Raw genomic sequence first — 18,573 nt, 5'->3', positions numbered from 1 at the left:
GTGCTCGAACGACTTAGAAGTTTGAAGAATATACAGAAAAGTGAAAAGAAATGAGTCTCTATTCTCAAGAGACTTGTAATTCCAAACCAAAAGGTCAACAAGGTTGTAGAAAAGAAAGAGCAACCCAACATTATCATTAAAAAGCTAGAAGATGGTGGAGAATTTAAAATAGAGGTCAATTACATCTCCACCAAAGAGCATGGATCTTCATTGGAGGATCAAGGTAATGCCTCAAGAGGATATCTCTCGATCAATTAATCTTCTCTAGAAAGATGAAAAATAGAAGAAGTCAAAGAGGCTCAACTTGCACCATCAAAGCTCAAAGATGGAGGTCAAACAATAGTAGATGACCTTCAAGAAATCAACCTTGGATGTGTTGAAGACCCCAAGCCCATTTTTGTTAGTGCTCTACTTACTAGGGAAGAGCTAATAATGTATGAATCCTTACTTAAAGAATACAAAGATGTTTTTGCTTGGGGATATAAAGACATGCCAGGATTGGATCCTAAAATAGTTGTACATAGATTAGCTATTTCTAAGGATAAATGTCCTATAAAACAAGCTCAATGTCACTTCAGACCAGAGCTCACTATACAAATTGAATATGAGGTTGATAAATTGATAAGTGTTGGTTTTATCAGGGAAGTTAAATATCCTACATGGCTTGCTAATATTGTTCATGTTAAAAAGAAAAATAGACAAGTCCGCATTTGCATAGATTTTAGAGATCTTAATGATGCATGTCCAAAAGATGAATTTCCACTACCTATTACAAAATTGCTAGTGGATGCTACTACCGGATTTGAAGCATTGTCCTTCATGGACAGCTTTTCAGGTTATAACCAAATTAAGATGGCTCCAGAAGATGAAGAGCTAACTGCTTTCAAACTCCAAAAGGGATATTTTGCTATACAGTTATGCCCTTTGGCTTGAAAAATGCTAGAGCTACATACCAGCGAGCCATGACACTCATATTTAGTGATATGCTCCACAACACTATTGAATGTTATGTTGATGATTTAGTGGTGAAAACTAAGAAAAGAAAACACTACTTAGATGATCTGAAAAGAGTTTTTGAGAGACTTTGAAAACACCAACTTAAAATGAACCCCTTAAAATGTGCATTTGGGGCAACTTTAGGAAAATTCCTTGGATTTATTATCTGACATCAAGGGGTTGAAATTGACCCTATAAAAATTAAGGCAATCTTAGAAATGCATCCTAGAAATTTGCGAGAATTACGCGGCTTACAAGGGAAACATGCTTATATAAGGAGATTCATCTCCAACTTTTCTGGTAGATGCCAACCTTTCTCTAAGTTGATGAGGAAGGACACACCTTTTATATGGGATGAAGCATGTCAAAATTCTTTCCTAAGCATAAAAGATTATTTGTTAAATCCACCAGTGCTTGCCACACCAAAAAGGAAACCCATTAATATTATAAATTTCAGCTTCACCAAATTCTCTGGGGGCATTATTAGCTCAAAATAATGATAAAGGGAAAATGCCCTTTATTATCGTACCAGAACTTTAGTTAGGGCTGAATACAATTATTCTTAAATTGAAAAGATGTGCTTAGCTTTAGTATTTGCTGTTCAAAACTTATGACATTATTTTCTTGCACATCCAATTATCTTAATTTCTAAAGCTTGTCTCCTCAAATATTTGCTCTCTCGGCCAGTTCTAACAAGTATACTAGCAAAATGGTCACTTATTTTATCTAAGTTTGAGATAAAATATGTTCCTTTAAAAGCAATAAAAGGGCAAGCTTTAGCCGACTTCTTAGCAGCTCATCATGTACTAGATGACATTGAGCTTTTAGAAGACCTTCCAAACAAAAGGGTCTTATACATAAAAACTAAAAGACCATGGCAACTCTATTTTGATGGAGCTTCTTCAAAACAAGGTGCAGGAGTAGGGATCGTGTTCATGACTCCCACAGGAGAATTAATTCCATATTCTTTCTCCCTCACATCATTATGCTCAAACAATACAGCCGAGTATGAAGCAATCATTATCGATTTAGAAATGGCTTGGGAGATGAATATTAAATATTTACAAGTCTTTGGAGATTCTCAATTGGTGGTTAACTAGTTAAATGAATTGTATGGGTTAAAAAGTTAAGTTTAATCCCTTACTTCAACAAAGCTAGAGAACTGATATCTCAATTCAGCAGCATACAAGTGAGTCACATTCCAAGATCAGAAAATGATAAGGCTGATGCCTTAGCTAAGTTGGCTGCGTCTCTCAGTCCACCTGAATGAAGACAACTTCAAATTATAGTCGGTGAGAGACATGTTCTGCCCCCCATAAATGAAAGAGTTTGGGAAACTAAGTTTGTGAACTTTGTCACAATTCAGTTGGAAGAAGAAGCTTCAAATTGGAGAATACCCATAATCAATTATCTACAATATAGGCTCATCTCGATAGATCCTAGAAGGAGTACTAATTTGCTATGCCAAGCTGAACATTATAGATATATAAATGGCATTTTATATAGAAAATCCATAAAAGGAATTCTACTTAAGTGCCTTTCTGGAAATGAAGTCCAACAAGCTCTCCGCGAAATACATGCAGAAGAGTGTGATGTACATCAGAATGTCCCTAAAGTGGTAGGACATTTAGAAGAATTGGGCTATTTTTGGCCCACTATCATCTTAGATGCTATCTACATCTTAAGGAATTGTGTTAACTAACAAAATCCAAGGGGTATCTTACCAAAGGTTGTCAATGTTAACATGGTCACAGTGTACCAAATCGAAGAAGAAACAAATTGGAGACAACCCATTATTGATTATTTACAATATGGGAGGTTACCTACAGACCCAAAGAAAAGAGTGGATATACATCAACAGGCCCAATTATCGCACTTCTTGACGAACTCAAGTGAGTCAAGATGGCCGAGTTGGTCTAAGGCGCCAGTTTCAGGTACCAAGTCCAAGCTACTCCTTTGAAGGTGGTGGAGAAAGCTACGCACATGTAGGACTCGTCAGCCCCAGCTAGGTGCATCTGGGACTGGAAGGAATCCACATGATCATTAGGATCAAAAGATCTGTCATACTTATCCAGGGGAGGCATCTTGAAGTCCTTGGGCATCGGGTTCGCCAAGAGCGGCAAAGACAGAGGGGACGACCCGGAGAGTAGAGGAGCAGTCTTTGTAGCTACCGAGCTCGCCTCCTCTTTACCTTTCACCTATTCTTGTTGGTCCGGTCCCGTGAGCTAGCTGTTTTGTACTGAAGTTCGGCGTGCCTTGCGACGCCTCCATTATTGCTTTATGATCGGCTCTGCATTGGTGTTGCTAACCTCGGTATGCTCTGGTATTGTTCTGCCACGAGGTGGCTCCTGGTTCCTTGTGGGATTCTGGGGTTGACTATCATGGACGGAGGGGCCTTGCCTTGAGTTTGCACCCAGAACTCCAAACCGGTTGCCTGCGAGCGATCCACCTTCTTGATGCAAACACCGAGGAAGAATGGCCCTGTTGGGCCGAGTGCCCCCGGACCTGTTTCTGAGGTTGCCTTGTGAAGCAGGTGGAGTGATCTGACCGTCTTTCCTCCCGCAAAGTGAGACTTAACTCTTGGGAGGAACTGGGACCTAGGAAGTCTCCTCACCTCAGTGGGGAGATCGAGTGATGTCCTGGTTCACGCGGGGTCGGTTCTGGTTCTGTTGGGTCCCTAGGTGCCTGGGTGGAACCGGCTACTGGCTCTATGGTAGTGGAGGGAACTGTTGCTGGTAGTGCTGGTAGAACATGTACTGCTGTACTGCTGGAACTGCTAGACCTGCTACATTTGGACCTGGATGGCCCGTACGCAGTGCACCAGGTCATCGAACTGAGATTGTCCAACTCTGGGGGAAACCACAGATGGCTCAGTGAAGGTTGCGCCTACCACTGGAGGGAGTGGGGCGTTCACCTATGTGGTGTTTTGTGGCATGGTCAATGTTGGGACCCCAGCCGCAGTAAGCGATATGGTGAACTGGCCAATGCACACTGAAGGAAGCTGAGGTTGCCCCCCAGAGACATTCATCTCAATGCTCTATCCGGCATGACTAGAAGATGCCATTGATTTCAATGGAAAGTTGTAGATTGTGAAGAAGGCTTTTTGATCGTCTTCTCACAGATGACGCCAATTGATGTTGCGCGATCTGACCACTCCCTACTGAAGGATGACATGGCTTCCAGTCGGATGGCGAGCTAAGTGAATCTGCAAGACAGGACCAGAGAACCCGGGGTGGCTAACCCGGCGAGGTAGCTCCGATGCTTAAATCAGTAATCTGTGCAAGCTGAATTAAGAGCTTAGAAAGCTTAGAGAGCTAGAGAGTAGAAAAATCACGCGTACCTTGAGCCAATGGGGTTGGTGCCTTTGTATACTGAAGTAGTCGTGGAGCTCATGAAAGAGCTCCGAGATATCCAAGGTGTGGAGATAGAGTTTTTTCCGCTTCCGAAGGAGTGGTAGATAAGGCTTATCGTTTCACTTCCGACTCTGGCGGAGTCGGGATGAACCCTCACCGTAATCTCGGAAAAGTTGGGATCTGTTAGCTCATCGTGATCTCGAGAGATTCGGGATTTGTTGGAGAGACCTCTAGAGTTGGTTACACGGGAATCAGTTACATGGCGATTCGAGTTGTTGATCCTGAACTGGTACTTCGGTTCCTTAGTTCCGAACTGGATTGAATGCCGAAGCGCCTTGATGCTGAGGTGAGACTTGTGTCGAGGTGGCCCTACACCGAGGTGAGCCTTAAGCCAAGGCGGTCCTTGTGCCAAGGTACCTGAATACCCAAGCTTAATTGTTGCGAAATAAACTTGTCAGGCTGAGTTGTTATCTCTTGGTCAGGTCATGTCCACGTGTCCCCTTTTCGCTTTGTCGGGCCAAATCACCCTTCATCAATACCTTATATAGAAGATCCTTTGATGGAATCTTCTTAAGATGTCTATCTAATGAAGAGGTAAGAAATGCATTATATGAAGTCCATTCAAGCACATGTGGAGCTCATCAAGCCGGACCACAAGTTGTAGGCCAATTAAAAAGGTTAGGTTATTATTGGCCTACTATAATTCGAGATGCAATACAATTTGCTTCTACTTGCAAAGTATGTCATCTTCATGGTGATTTTATACATCAACCACCCATGCCTCTTCATCCTACAACATTATCATGGCCATTTGAGGTTTGGGGCCTAGATGTTATTGGTCCTTTTAAACTACCATCTTCTAAGTCACATTCATATATTTTGGCTACCATGAATTATTTTTTCATGTGGGCAGAGGCAATTCCATTAAAAGAAGTTAGGGCAATAGATGTTGCCAACTTCATTCAAAACCATATCATATATAGATATGGAATTCCCTCCAAAATTATATCAGATAGTGCCTCGTACTTTAAGTTCAAGGCCATGATAAAGTTAGCTGAGAAATATAAATTCCAGCATGCCAAATCTGTAGCTTATAACCCCTCGTCAAATGGATAAGCAGAAGCTCTCAACAAAGTTCTTTGCAAAATACTTAAGAAGATGGTATCGAAGAATAAAAGAGATTGGCATGAATGCCTCCCTGAAGCACTTTGGGCATATCAAACCATAGTGCGGACAACCACTAGATTCACACCTTATAGTCTGGTATTTGGAGCAAAATTTGTTCTTCCTCTAGAAGTTCAATTGCCCTCTTTAAGAATTGCAACACACAGCTCATACATCTGGAAGAAAATGTAAAGATAAGGCTTTCTGAACTTGAGGTTCTCGATGAGAAGAGACTCATAGCTCAACAAAGACTTGAAGTCTACCAAGCCCAAGTTATAGGTGCCTTTACTAAAAGGGTGAGATATCAATCATTTACGATAGGAGATTTGGTCTTAATTATTAGAAGACATATTGTAGTCACAAGGAAAATTTCAGGGAAATTTGAACCCAAATGGGAGGGTCCATATGTAATCACTATAGTCTTCCCAAAAGGAGCATATGAACTCTCTGACTCTGAAGGTCAAATAAAGTACCATTGTGTAAATGGTAAATTCATTAAGCGTTTTTATGCTTAAACAAAAAGAAGGCCTAAATGAAGATCCACCAATATCTCTTATGTGGTTAAACTATTGAGGTAAGCCCAAGAAAAACATTGGCATAGGGCAAAAAAATAAAAAGCAAACCCACCGATGCCTCTTATGTGGTTAAACTGATGAAACAGTCCACCAATCTCTCTTATGTGGTTAAACTAATGAGACAACCCACCAATCTCTCTTATGTGGTGAAACTATTGAGATAAACCCAAAAAATATACATGGGCATAAAAAAAAAGCAAGCAAACCACCAGGTTTGCACGTGGCTAAACTGCTTAGATAAACCACCATGTCTGCACATGGCTAAACTGCTTAGATAAACCACCAATTGCTCTTATGTGGTTAAACTGATGAGTAAAACCACCATGTCTGCACGTGGCTAAACTGCTTAGATAAACCACCAATGGTATCGGTACATGGTAAAATCGCTAAAATGCCCCACTAATCACTCTCATGTGGTTAAACTATTGGAGCAGCACATGAACTATGTTGGCTTGATCCCTAAATGGGTACGTAGGCAGCCTAATATATAGGTCCAGCCACAACAATAATGTAAAACATATATTCATTTGAATATCAATGTTATTATAAAAGTTTCTAAAGAATGTATGAACAAATTATACATTTCAAATATCTTTAAAGAGTTGGTGCCTTTGCTCATATGAGCTAAGTAATTCTCAAAACTAGCCACATGAGCCTCGTGGGTTTTCATTTGCTCCTCTCCAGCTTCCAACTTGTGAGCCTTGAATTGAACTTCGCGCTCTTTACATTCCACGAGCTCACGGTCAAGAGCAGATTTCTCTGCTTTTAAGACCTCATCCTTTTGCTGTTCTTCAACAAGTTGATGTATTAGATTAACGACATGGCATTTAGCTTCTTTGAGCTCAGCAGACAAATCAATCATTCTTGAAGTTATCTCAAAACAGTTCACAACCATGTTAGCCTGCCTCTCATGAATAGCATCAATGCAGTCAGTGCATTTCTTATAATGAGAAATGGCTTCTCGGTATTTGAGTTCATCTATACCTGAACCTTTTGCAATTTCAGCCTGGCAGGAATGGAGGTCTTTAGCCATAGATAAAACTTTGGTCATAACATGACAGAATTTCTCCACCCTTGTCCGAAGATCAAGTGCTGGAGTTACAATTGATTGAAGTACAGAAAGGCTATTATGAATCTCCTTACTCTTAAGGATCAATTCCCTGGGGGAGGAGTTGTTTACAATTTCCAAAATTTCTTGGAATCTATGATTCACAAACTCTGTCATACGAGACACCATGTTCCCAAGAAAGGTAGCAACGGGAACACCAATACAGTCCTTATTACCTTCTAAGGTAGGTAAATTATCAGCAACAAGTGAAACATTTCCAACCTCAGCATTCTTCTCATTACCTTCTAAGGAAGGTAACTCATCATGGATACATGAGGTTTCTTGCATATGGCCAGTTTCAAATTCAACATTCTTCCCACTACCTAAGGAAATTAGATCCAACACTTCCTTCATTCCCTTCACCAACATTTTTTTTATTGGACCAAAAGTTGTCTTTTCATCGAACCCTTAAATCTGAAATCAATCTCTGATGATCAATCAGAACCATTATCAAGCAGTTAAACTCTATACAAATTGATATCTGCAATTCCCTCTTTATGAGGTCCAACACATTTTCATTGTCAAAACAAAAAAAATAATAATAATAATAAAAAATCAAATCTGAAATTAATCTCTTTTGTGAGATTAAAACCCAGAAATTTATCGAAAAATTCTTTTGTAAATGAGATCAAAATAATTTCCAATGGGGTCAACTTGACCTGATCTCCTTATGAGATCCAAACCCTTAATCTGAAATTAATCTCGGATGGTCAATCAGAACGATCATCAAGTAGTTAAACTCTATAAAAATTGATATCTGTTATTCCATCTTTATGAGGTCATAATAAAAAGTTCAAATCTGAAATTGACTCTATATGAGATTAAAAGCCTAAAATTTATTGAAACATTCTTCTGTAAAGGGGATCAAAATAGTCTTCAATAAGGTCAACTTGACCTAATCTCTTTATGAAATCAAGATAATCTTCAATGAGGTCATAATAAAAAGTTCAAATCTGAAATTGACTCTATATGAGATTAAAAGCCTAAAATTTATTGAAACATTCTTCTGTAAAGGGAATCAAAATAGTCTTCAATAAGGTCAACTTGACCTAATCTCTTTATGAAATCAAGATAATCTTCAATGAGGTCAACCGGACCTAATCTCTTTATGAGATCAAAATGATTCTCAAGAAAAAAATATGTATTTTTTAAAAACTGATCAAAATTTCAAATCTGAAATTAAGAACATATCAGCCTAACACCAAGGTAGTCTTCATTTAGATTGACTTGGCTTAATCTCTTTGGAAGATCAAAATGATCTCTTAAAATTGATTTCTACAATCTCTAAATCAAATCCTTCCCTTTTTATGAAGTCAAACACTTGGCTTAATCTCTTTGGGAGATCAAAATGATCTCTTAAAATTGATTTCTTCAGTCCCCAAATCAAATCCTTCCCTCTTTTCAAAGCTGAAATTGGGAACATATCAGCCCAAGACCAAGGAAGTCTCCAATTTGGTCTACTTGAAAAGAAAAATCAAAATGATTTTTAAACAAAAGAAAATCTCCTTACATTGATTTCTGTAGTCAAATATTTTGATATAATCTCTCTTATGATATCAGTCATTGATCTAAAAGAAGAGATCAGATTTTCTCATTATATCAGTCATTGATTCTCTTATGATATCAATCATTGATTTCTGAAGTCAAATATTTCTTCTTTTTCTAAGTTTGATCTCTTTTATGAGATCAGATGTGAAACTGATCCCTGTAATGAGCAAGGGGGTCACGTGTGAGAAGCCCTTAATCAAAAGATCATTAGTACTATTCAGTACTAAAAACATAATGAACATACCTGAAAAAGAGAGAGAGAGAGAGATTTTAATTAGCTAAGTGTTGGCAAAGTTGTTAACTGTTTTTGACAACCAAAACATAGGCTGTGTTCAAAATAAGATCAACAAATCAGAATTTTCAAAAAAAAAAAATTATAGAGAGAGAAAGATAAGGAAGTTCTGCTATGTTTTGCAGCAGACATGTTGTTTTTGATGAAGTGGCTGGTACGCTGTTTCAGCAAATATGCTGATGCAGTGATTATACTGCAAAACTGGTACACTATTTCAGCAGGCATGTTGATGCAGTAATTACGCTGCAAATCTTGACTTTAATAAACAGCAGATATGCTGTTTCAGCAAACATGCTGAGGCAGTGATTATACTGCAATAATCCATTGAAGAAACAAGTGAAGCTTTCTCTTGATAGCAATAAAAAAAATAATAAAAATATATATATAAAACCTGGTTTAGGGTTTTTTATCCCCAAGAAAAGAGAAAAAAAATCTCTCTTTGCTCGCCCACCGCTTCAGAAGAGAAGACAAAAAGTCTCTCTTGTTGAAAGATTTCAGCAGCTCCTTGACTTGAAAACTGAAGGAGAGGTTTCCCTTCCTCTCATGAACCGTAGAGAGCTTGTGAAACAAAAAAAAAAATAGAGGTTGGAATGCCAGCCCATGTCTTTTATAGCCAAAATCAGTCGTACAGTCATAATATGATTAGGATTGTTCATTATGGTTACGTTAATAAAGGCTGGGGCGTGCAGCCCACTTAACAGCTTTATAACAACTTATTTGGGGCCTATCTTAAGTTTAAATAAGAAATTTTAAAATGGCCCGCTAACAGCTTTTAGATGGGCCCAAGTACACAGCCTTATTTACCCCATTTTGTGGCTTCACAGCAGGCCATATGTAAGCCTCATAAGAACTCAAGATACAACAGCCCATTTAGACCCAGTAAGTTTAAGCCCAAGCCTCTTTAAATAAATTAAGAGGCTGGGACCACTTCTAAAAAGGGGTTAAATGCAAAGAAAGTTAAACCCAAGCCTTCTTAAATACATTAAGAGGTTGGGACCACTTCTAAAAGGGGGTTAACTGCAAAGAAAGTTAAGCCCAAGCCTTCTTAAATAAATTAAGAGGCTGGGACCACTTCTAAAAAGGAGTTAAATAAAAAGAAAATGTAATCAAAACCCTCTTAAACATATAAAAAGAAAATATAAGTCCAAAACCATAATAAGCTTTCAAATTTTGCCCCTTACAATATCTCAAATTCAAAAGGATTCAAATTGACCATTAATACCCTTAAGGGCCCACCTGATGTTTAATTAAAATTATTCATCAAATAAAACTCCATCTTTGGATGCTATAAAAAAAAGAGACCTATTCAAAATCCTATTCAGATTACGACTTTCCAAAAAAAAAACTCCTACTAAAGCCAGGATTCCTCCACAAATCCTACTTAAATTAGGACTCTTATTTTATGAGCCTACAAAATAATTGTCTTGGTCAAAAACAACTCAGGATCAAGATTTAAAGGTGGATCAAAGATAATTTGATAAAATCAAAGAGTCCTACTTCAGCCAGGACTCTTCCAACTGTGAAAATCTGTGATTAACCCTCAAATAGTCAAATCAAATCACATAATTAATAACATCAAGCATAACAAAATCGAGAGTCCAGAGTCGTACTTGCACTAGGACTTCTCAATTTAACAAGATGAATAACTATAAAACCTCATTAAACAAATCAAACAGTTAGATTATATCAGATTTTGTCTAACAAAAGATATTGCAAGAGTCCTGATCATACTAGGACTCTTCCAATTTTGGCTCAAGTCTTTTCTAACGATAGAACTTTCATAAATTTTGATTTTAATTGCTTTTTTGAGCACTGTATGCCCATATTCTAGGATTCTGGGCCCACAATGTTCAAGGGGGCATTGTTGAAGTCATTTTTTTTATTCAAATAATTTGTAATAAGTGGGCTAGCTAGTCTACTAGCTAAATCATTAAAATTATAAAAAAGTATCCTGTATGGGAGTTCTCCCTCTTAAGTGGGGAGTTCCCTCTCTTTAAGTGGGAGGGACAAGTGTCCTTCACCTAGGAGGATGGGGTAGTTACATAACCACAACACTCCCTATTTAAAGGGAAGCTAGAAACAAACACACAGAGAGACTCTTCGGAGAAAATTTTCACAGGAGATTCTTAAGAAAAGCAAAAATAAGGGGAGAAGAAAAGAGAAGTGCTCAAGGGAAGGCAAGGAAGAAAAAGTCTCACTAATATAGGTAGAGAAAAGGAAAGTCCTCTCTATGAATACTTCCTATTTATGTCTTCTTCTATGTATCATTCTCTCTCTCTTTTGTTATTACTTTTGGGAAAGGAAAAAGAGGGAAATAAACCATCTACAACCAGGTGCCATTACTTGGTTGATTATGGTCCCTCTTTCAAGACAAAGTTAGGGGTTAAACCATCTACAGTCTAATTCTCGAAGACTGATTGTGGTTCCCTTAAAATGAAAATGAAGAGAAAGGGGGAATAAACCATCTACAACCAAGTGCCTCTACTTGGTTGATTATGATCCCTCTTTCAAGACAAAGTTAGGGAGTAAACCATCTACAGTCTAAATCTCAAAGGCTGATTATGGTTCCCTTCAAATGAAAATGAAGAGCGGGGAGGGATGAAAATCGTCTACAATCAAATATTCAATTTGGTTGACTACGGTTCCCTTTTTGTGTGCAAAATTCCAAGGAGTAAGGCTGTCTACAATCAGAATTTCATCTGATTGACTACAACTTATTATGAAGAAAGGAATGTGAAGGAAATTTTCTTTGTATTAAAGAAAAGAGAAATGTATTTCTGTATAGTTTCTCAATTGTATTTTCTTCTTCTCATTCTTGTACACCTGATGTAAAAGAAAAGCAAATGAAAAGTTCTTTTTTAAGTATCCTATTGCTCTTTTCTTTTGTTCTATGCGTTCATTTCTCCAAGTCAAAATCAAAAGGTGTTCTCTACTTCTTGTGGGGATGTAATTAAGGGGAACAATTCGTATGATTCCCTGACCCAAAATAATAAAAACTCAATCACTTGATTGAGTGAATTATGTTGCATGAGAATTTATTAAAATTTTAACACCAACAGCAATTAATAAGGGTTTTAGGTAAGAGGCAAAATGAAAAGAAACAGTTAGGTCGGTGTTGTTTAGGAATCTAATGAGATGAAGAACAAATCCTTTTGAGTAATGAAATCTCACTTATTATCAAATGAAAATATAGAATCAAAGTGAAAACTTTTGTTCTATTGAAGTTTCAAATCATTCTTTTGTTGTTGAAGAAACACATCAATGATCATTTAAGCTTTGATTTTGTTCTCTTTCAACATAGTTTTCCATTTCTTCCCTTATAAATGTATCTATAATCACAAATTTTCTATTCTAGTGTGCATGTTTACATGTCTGTCTATTTGAGTAAGTGAAATTCCTTCTTGAACTTTGACAATTTCACATCCCTTCTATGCAAAATCCTTGAGTGAACATAAGTCTATCATATTGATTAACATGTTGGGTTCACCAGGGTTGGGTTGGGTGAGTAGGTCTATCATATTGAACAGGTTGGGTTGGGTTCACCAAGGTTTTAATAGGTTTAGCTAAGTTTGACTAGGCTCAGCTAGGCTGGGTTTGGTTTGGACAAATTGGGTTTGGATTCCTATTGCAAATTGCAACTGTTGGGTGAGGTAAAGGGAGTGGTTTCAGGTTTGGCTTACTGCTGTAAATTACAGCAGACCGAGGGGTTAAAGGAAGTGGTTTTGGGGCTGATTAGGTGTTTGGTTTTCTGCTTTAAGTTATAACAATTGGATGGGGTAAAGGGAGTGGGTTCGGATTTGGTTTAATGTTGAAATTACACTAGACGGAGGGGTTAAAGGAAATGGGTTTGGGGTAAATTACTGTTGTAAATATAGCAGTGAGAAGGGATCCAAGGTGGTGATTTCTATTGTAGGTCACTGCTGTAAATTACAACAGCGAGAAGGGAACTGAGATAGTGGTTTTGGGACTGGTTTGCAGTTGGATGGGGTAAAGGGAATGGTTTGAAGGCAGACTTTCAGCTGTAAAATCACAGCAGATGGAGGGTTAAAGGAAGTGGTTTTGGGATTGTTTTGCTGCTGGTTTTCTGCTGCAAATTGCAGCAGTTGTCTGGGGTAAAGGGAGTGGGTTTAAGGCTGGCTTATATGTTGTAAATTACAGCAGATAAAGAGGTTTTGGGATTGGTTCACTACTGTAAATTGCATCAGTTGGAGGGGGGTCTAAGGAGGTAGGCTCAAGGCTGGTTTACTTCTATAAATTACAGTAGTGAGAAGGGCTTATAAGGGTGGGTTCAATGTTGGTTTAACTCTATGACTTGCAACATTTATAAGGGTTGTGGGTAGTGGGTTCAAGGCTGATCAACTGTATATAAGGGTCAATAACCTGTTATGGGCCCAGGCGTAGGATCTCATCACGGGTCGGTCCACGGGGAGAACCTCTAGCTTCCCCTTGCCCCTCCCTTTGCGTGCAGACCCTATTGTGGCGACCTAGAGGTGATTTGTTCAAGAGATCACCCTAACTCTCCTTACTCCTTTCTTTGACTAAAAACTGAATGCCTTTATTCTCAATTCACAGCTCCTTAAATAGGAGATTAAAAGAGGTGAGAATCCTCTCTGTAGGAGGACTCCCTGTAGAATTCGACTACTTATAGATAAGGCTAAGATAAATCAAACTCCTACTTCTAATAGATAACAAACTCCTAATAGATAAAGTAAGATAAGGGAAACTACTAAGGATAAGATAACATAAGCTGAGAGCTGATAAGATAAGCTGCCGCCCTGTGGGCCCCAAATTACTGTTGCTGCCGGCGGCTGTATGTCCTCCCCACAAATGCGTCCACAACATTACACCCCTCCTGGGCAATGAGCTTGTCCCCAAGCTCGAGATCTGGGTAGGCATCTCAAAGAATAGTCCAGGGGATCCAGGTGGCCTCAGCTGATGGTAGGTCGTCCCACTCCACTAGGACTTTGAGAGTACCCCGATTGACTCGAGATTGAACCAGAGCCCAAGGCTGGAGGATGGGTTTGCCGTCCCTTAAGGGTGGTAGGGAAGGTACCTTATCAAGAGGAGTACCTGTAAATGGCTTGAGCAAGGACACGTGGAGGGTATCATGGAGTTTGTTGTGTTCTGGTAGCTCAAGCTGATAAGCAACTTTCTCGATTCGTCGTAAAACCTTGAAGGGCCCATAAAATTTGGGAGCCAGTTTAGGGGAAGATCTGCTTTTGAGAGAGTGTTGCTGATAGGGTTGGAGCTTCAATCACATGAACTGTCCGGGCTCAAAATTTAATTCTATGTGGCATTGATCGTAGGCATTCTTCATGCGCGTCTGAGCCTGGTGTAAGAGGAGAGCAACTTCGGCTAGGAGGGCATCGCGATCTTGTAGACCACGATCGATTTCTTCCTGCCGTGTCGAACCAGGTTCATAGGACAATAGGTGGGGGGTTCCCGACCATAGACGACCTGGAATGGAGTCATGCCAAGAGAAGAGTGATAGGCCATGTTGTAGCAGTATTCAGCCCATAGAAGGCAATCCACCCAATGTCGTGGCTGGTCACCCATAAAACAATAAGGGTACATCTCTATGGTATGGTTTACCACCTCTGTTTGCCCGTCTGTCTGTAGGTGGTAGGTGGACGAAAAGGCTAGGGTTGTTCCTTGCAATCAAAATAGCTCCTTCCAGAAGGTGCTAGTAAAAACTGGTCCCTGTCATTGATGATGGATTCGGGTAGCCCATGCAAATGGAAAATATGTGTGAAGAAGACGTGGGCAACCGAAACTGCGCTATATCGGTGGGATAAGGGAATGAAATGAGCACACATGGAAAAACGGTCCACCACCACGAACAAGACCGTTTTTCCGCCGACCTTGGGTAGGCCCTCAATGAAGTCCATGGAAATATCAGCCCAAATCTGTGTTGGATGTGAAAGAGGTTGGATACGGCCCGCCGGGTGTAAGTTTTCCCATTTCTGTTGTTGTCACATAGAGCAATTCTGGATGAAGTCCCGAATCGAAGCCCACATACCATGCCAATGGAAATCGACGTGGCGCGGTGCAATGTCTTCTGAACACCTTCATGTGTGGAGTCATGAATGCTGGAGATGATGGAGGGGATTAAGGAACAGTCGGCTGGGAGATATACCCATCCCTTTTATAGTACCAGCCCGTCGTGAATGGACCAGTTCGGGTTGGTCGCTCCAGACTGAAAGAATGGTAGGATCCATCTAATGGACGCCAAAAAAGTTGGGGAATGAGTGGGCGAATTTCAAAAGTTTTCCTACCTTCTCCCAACTGGGAATCACATTCCCTAAATTTAGAATACAATATTCAAGGATCCTACTTGAACCATAATCGAACCAGATCTGAACCAAAAGCAAAAAGGGAAGAATATACCTGATCCGGAGAAGCAGTATTTCCCAAAGTTGGTGTTCACGCCCAAAGAAGAAACCAAGATCCACTCCTGCTGAAGATGACACAGCTGTGGGTGGAACGGAAAAAGCAGGGTGCGTCCTACACACTGGATCCTTCGCAAGGATCCTCTGGAAACACTGAACACCGAATCTTTTTCAATCTTTCCTACAAGACTGATGTCAATAACTGATTTCTTGGCTTCCTATTGCTGCAAAGATCAAATCTTGCAAGAGGGAATGGCGGCGGCTGGAGGAGAACTCCTGGGACGAAGATGGCTGAACTGCTTATCTTCTCTCTAGAGTTTTATGAGATCTAATCTCTATTCGCAAGATGTATCCTTGCACCTCTAAACCCTTGGATCGAAATCTGATATGATTTCTCTCTTAGGGTTTCTCCTCTTTTCTTCTTGATTAAGAAACCTCCTAATTAGGAGTTATCCCAATCCAAATCAGTATTTGGATAGGGGATTATCTTAATCCTATCTGTACATTAAGTTAGCTTACTCCTGATCTTATTAGGAGGTTACCAGATTCAAATCTAATTTGAATTTGTTCCCCCAGAGTGGATAAGGTTAAAGGCTCAATCCTTTTACTAACATTAATCTCAGATTCGCCCCATGGATGGGTGATCATATCAGCCCAGCTCGAAATGGGCTTTTGGCCCATTTAGTGTTTAGTGTTTAACTAGTTTCCAATCTGCTGCCCAGTTGGGCTTCTTTGTATGGCGTGGGACCCAAGCATTGATCTACACACCAGCCACATGGGTTCGGCCCAGCCTTTATTACAAGGCCCAGCCAAATTCACTGAAAAACTCAGTGAACCCCTGAGCCCATCACATGGACCGTATGGGCCCAACACTTACATTAAGTGGTCCCTGGGCCAAGCCATCTTATAAAAACCCAGGGACTATGGGCAGGTGCAAGATTAGCCCATCAGGTACTATCCTTAATGGTTTTACACTTAACCTCTCAGCCCTTAATGATCAAGCACTGCCCGACAAGAGAGGACCTCTCCCTCGGCTGCAAGGAACAGTGCCACACTCTCTACTCACATGGATCCCGGGAATTAAAACTATTTGCAAACATTTTGAAATCGCACATATATATATATATATATATATATATTAATTTTGCAAAACAAAATTTCAACGATTGAAATCAACTGCCGGCAGTTTGGTTTCCATCAAAGAGAGTGCATTTTCCGATCATTACCCTTGTTCGACAAAGGGGCTGATCCTGTCACTATGATCACCCACTCAGATGAATTCTCGAACTGTCCCAACATACCCAGGTTTTGATCCCCGCTAAGGATCTCACTGAATGACATATCAAAGATAGCCCGATCTGACACCTAGTGAAGTGTGATAATCGAGTCTAGGGGTCAGGTGTAACTTTCCAGTTTTTCCCATCTATCTCCAAGGTCTAGGGCAATACTGGAAATCTGGTCCAGTTCAAGGATTCAAGTAATCCCATACTGCATGTGCCTTGGGTCTTACCTTGGAGGCCGAGACAGGCCATCCCAACACTTGGTGGCACACCAATATCAGCCTTGGCAGGATAAATCTCCCCAGACTTATCCAATGGCTGTGAACATTTAAAACTAACACGAGTCTCTATAAGTGTCCAGTTTTAGGGTCTTACACAGAATTATACCAAACAACATGAATCAAACATGCACTTTAATTATTTCCACTAAATAACAAAAGTACATCAAATCAGATTGAAGCTAAGGGCATACAAAATTGTCTAACAACTCCCACTTGCACTTAGGTTCAATATGGTACAAGCCGGACTCCCATACTTTCCATGTGTTTCTCAAACACCTTCTGTGTCAGTGGCTTAGTCAATGGGTCTGCCACTTTATCCGCTGATGCTACCTTCTGAATTAGGACATCCCCTCTACCAACGATCTCCCGCAGTACATGGTACTTCCTCTCGATGTGCTTTGACTTTGAGTGAGCCCGAGGCTCTTTAGCCTGGGCGATCGCTCCATTGTTGTCACACAACAACGGGATGGGTGATGTGCTGGATGGAATCACTCCCAATTCGTGTATGAATTTCTTCATCCACACGGCTTCCTTGGCAGCTTCACTTGTGGCAATGTACTTGGCCTCGGTTGTGGAGTCTACAGTGGACCCCTGTTTGCTGCTTTTCCAGCAAATAGCACACGATCCTATCGTGAAAACATACCCAGATGTAGACTTTCTATCATTTGGATCCAACTGGAAATCGGCATCGGTATATCCTAGAACTTGTAGTGAACTACCGTCGAATACCAGACAAAACTCTTTTGTCCTTCGAAGGTATTTAAGTATGTTCTTCACAGTAGTCCAATTCTCCTGCCCTGGGTTGGCCTGGAATCTGCTTACCACGCTCACCGCCTGAGCTATATCCGGGCGAGTGCACAGCATGGCATACATGATGCTCCCTATAGTTGAGGCATAGGGAACGTCTCTCATGCCCTCAATCTCCTCAGAAGTCTTAGGAGACATCTTCTTGGAGAGAGTGACTCCATGTCTGAAAGAAATGTTTCCTTTCTTGGAGTTCTCCATGTTGTACCTTTTGACAATTTTGTCAATGTAAGCAGCCTGGGATAATCCAATTATCCGCTTCGATCTATCTCTATAGAGTCGAAGACCCAATATGTATGAAACTTCTGTTAGACAGTTTTGTATGCCCTTAGCTTCAATCAGAATGATGTATTTTATGAGTTTATTGTAAATGAATAAATATACATATTTGATTCATGTTCCCTTGGTATGTTTCTGTGTAATACCCTTAAACTGGACACTTAATGAGACTCGTGTTAGTTTAGAATGTTCACAGCCAGTGGGTTGGTCTGGGGAGACCTATCCTGACAAGGCTGACACTGTGGTGCCACCAAGTCAGTAGGGGTGGCCTGTCTGAACTGCCAGGGTGAGACCCTAGGCACATACAGTGTAGGATTAATTGAATCTTTGAACTGGACCAAATTTCCAGTATTGCCCTGGACCTTGGAGATTGATGGGCAAAACTGGAAAGTTACACCCGACCCCTAGACTCGATTATGATACTGCACTAGGTGTCGGATTGGGCTATCTTTGATGTACCAATCAGTGAGATCCTTAGCGGGGGTCAAAACCTGGGTATGTTGG

This window comes from Nelumbo nucifera, chromosome 2 (assembly GCF_055504915.1).
Source record: "Nelumbo nucifera cultivar China Antique chromosome 2, China Antique-T2T, whole genome shotgun sequence".
Lineage (NCBI taxonomy): Eukaryota > Viridiplantae > Streptophyta > Magnoliopsida > Proteales > Nelumbonaceae > Nelumbo > Nelumbo nucifera.
This window is presented reverse-complemented; position numbering follows the sequence as displayed.